Raw genomic sequence first — 3,408 nt, 5'->3', positions numbered from 1 at the left:
GTCTTAGTGCCTTCCAAAAATACACCTTAGCTTTTGTATTTTCTCTCTGACTCCAGTCACCTAAAATTTCAGTGTTTCAAGAATGATACTACTTGCTTTGTTCTATTAAAGAAGAGTACAAATCTTTCTGGGAGGTGTCAGACAAGTTTTTGCCCTGCTTGCTGAACATCTAAAACCTACCTTTCTTCTTTAAGCCTTCTCTATACTGCACTGACCTCCAGAACAAAAATTCCAATTCTCTCTCTTTTCAATCTGACTTAAAAGAAAACCAATATTCTAAAATTGTCTCTGTGCCCTATGAGAAGACAGCCTAAAACTAAATTTCATTAAGTATTTTAAATGCTTTTGTAATTTTTCCTCTTTGAACATGTTAAAAGTTTGCAAAAAAATCTTTTTACTGTCACTCTTAAATTTATAGGACATGAGTTAGAAAAGGAATAAATATTATGATACTAAGAACTTCTTCAGTTCCAAGACTGCTTTTTTCATTTTGTTCTTCCATATGAGTAGTATAAAAGGACACTGTAGATATTGTGTTTGATTTAGAAATTATGGGAATTCTAGTACTATGCAATTCAATAGTTTTCCTGATAATAGAATTCTTTCTTTTTTAATGATAATTTTCCTGTGTACTAGGCTTAAGTAGAGACTTTAAACAGTATTTTAAACTCTGCTATACTTGTTCACATGATTGCAATTTCTAGTGTACTTTATTTTTCTTTTTAAATCAATATTGTCCATCTCTTAAGGAATTCTTTTAACATTTATTAGAATATCCATATAATGAATTCTTTTAGCTTTTGTTGTAATATGGAAACCACTTGAAACAAGGTATGAATGAAATTGTAGATTCCACCTTGTTCATTTTCCATCTCTCAGAAATAATTGTGCTTAGTGTCCAAAAACACTTGTTTTATGTAGTTTGCTGCATGTATTAGGAGGCAAATCTGGACCCTATGATGCCCTCATGGTGAAAGTGAAAGTCTTAGTCATGCAGATAAAAAATTTAAGCAGCATCTTAGTACTGTCACTGTAGCACTGTCATCCCATTGATTTGCTCAAGCAGGCACCAGTAACGTCTTCATCGTGAGACTTGTTATTGTTTTTGGCATATCAAATATGCCACGGGTAGCTTGCCAAGCTCTGCCATGCGGTGGGATACTCTCAGTAGCTTGCCAAGCTCTCCGAGAGGGACGGAGGAATCGAACCTGGGTTGGCCGCGTGCAAGGCAAATGCCCTACCCACTGTGCTATTGCTCCAGTCATAGCTACTCATTAAATGCTGATAAATCCATTGGTCTTAGTGCTGTAATAAAAAATATGAAGTAAAATTATTTGTGCTTGCAAAGAGACAGGCTGGGGTGGTGGGTGGGAAACAGAGGACATTGTGGAGGGAAGGACACACTGGTATTGGTGTTGGTGTTGAAACATTTAAGACCTGAAACAACTGTATTATGAACAAATTGGAAAATCATGGGGTTATAGCAATAAAATGATAATAATAATAATAATAATAAAATTTAAGCAGCATCCAATGAAATCTATGTCATATCCACCATTATCATCTTTTTGCTTGATTTTTGTTTTATCAAATATATAAAATAGGTGCAACATGGTATTAACAAAGGAATTTTGTCTGAGTCAACAAAATAGAGAATACATCATAAGGAAATGCATGATTTACAAAAATATTTATAATCCTTACCCTAAATTTGTAACTTGTACTGAGAGTAAGAAAGGATTTGGAATTTAAGGAAACTTTTTGAAAGATAGTCAAGGTTGTGTTATTCTACTCTAAGAAGGAAGAAGTAAGCTTTCATCTCAGAGAAAGGGATTTTGATGAGATAATAAAAGGACTTAATATATGTCCTTGCAACTAGAGCACCTAATGGTTCAGTATCTACTCATCTGTGCAATCTAAAGCATGTTTTCCTCATTCTTGCTGTTCCAAAGACAGAGAAAGTAAAGAAATCCTAAATTTCATTTGACTTGCACTTCCAAAGTATATGAAACCCCTAAGCAGGAGAGAGCTGACCTTCAGTTACAATAGACCTCAATCCAACCAAAATAAAATCCACCCAGAGGCAAAAATAGATCACAGAGGCAAGAATCTAGGTGCTGCTACATTACATTAACTGAAAAATAAGTAAATGATTAGGTGCAGATTCAACACATTGTCTCCTTTAAAGAAATATCTCTCAGGAATTATATGTAAAGTAGGCCAGACATGTCTCTCTTGCTTTACTCATAGCCAACCTGCATTTGATCCCTAGAACCAAACATGGTCCTCAGAATCTAGCCAGGTGTGATTTTTGAGTAGTTAGGATTAAACCCTGAGCGCCACTAGGTATTATGCCCCCAACCTCACCACCCCCACAAAAAAAAATACCACCATAAAATTAAAAGAAAGGAATTAAATAGCATTAGCTTAGATGAAGTAGCTTTAGCACTTACAAGAGAGATTAATCTCTTCACCTCTCAGCTAAAATCAAGTGTAGTACAAATGAGAGAGGCTTTCTTTTTGAACATTTTTTTATTGAATCACTGCAAGATAGATCATTACAAAGATGTTCATGATTGAGTTTCAGTCATACTCCTGATAACTCGATAACTCATTTTTATTCAGCATGATACTCTCCATTACCATCCACTTATCAGAAAATTTTATGACTTCATTTTCCCTCACCACTGCATAGTATTTAATTGTGTAGATGTACCATAGTATCTTCAACCAGTTATCTGTTCTTGGGCATTCAGATTGTTTCCAGATTCTGGCTATTATGAACAGTGCTACAGTGAACATTAAAGTGCAGATGGTGTTTCTGCTTTATGTTTTAGGGCCACCAGTGTATATTCCCAGAAGTGGTATTGCTGGGTCAGATGGGAGCTCAATTTGTAGTGTTTTGAAGAATATCTATAATGTTTTCCAAAAATGGCTGTACTAGTCAGCATTCCCACTAGCAATCAAGGAGGGCCACTCTCTCCCCACATCCATGCCAGTACTGGCTGTTCTTGTTCTTTTGGATATATGCCAGTCTTCTTGGCATGAGATGATGCCTCGTTGTTGTTTTGATTTATTTTTTTGTTTTTTTTTTATTTTAAGATTTTTTGTGCTCAAGTCATATAACTGCATTATGTTCCTTCTCTACAGGTTAGTCTGGGTTTTACTTGGAAGTAAAGTTACAATCCACTGTGGAGAGTTTGAGAAAACAAAGCAGATCTTACTATTATAAGTGAGACAGAGTCGGAATCCAGTCTCATTTCTCTTACCATTTATTATTTCAGGGGCCACTCTGAACCCCTCAAAAGCTTTCCAGTAAAATCCATCATAATTTGACCAACCTTGGAGATGCTGAAAATGCAAGAAAGACGGAAGAACCTTGATTTACATCTACCTTATCAGTCTAGG

This window comes from Sorex araneus, chromosome 3 (assembly GCF_027595985.1).
Source record: "Sorex araneus isolate mSorAra2 chromosome 3, mSorAra2.pri, whole genome shotgun sequence".
NCBI classification, from domain to species: Eukaryota; Metazoa; Chordata; class Mammalia; order Eulipotyphla; family Soricidae; genus Sorex; species Sorex araneus.
This window is presented reverse-complemented; position numbering follows the sequence as displayed.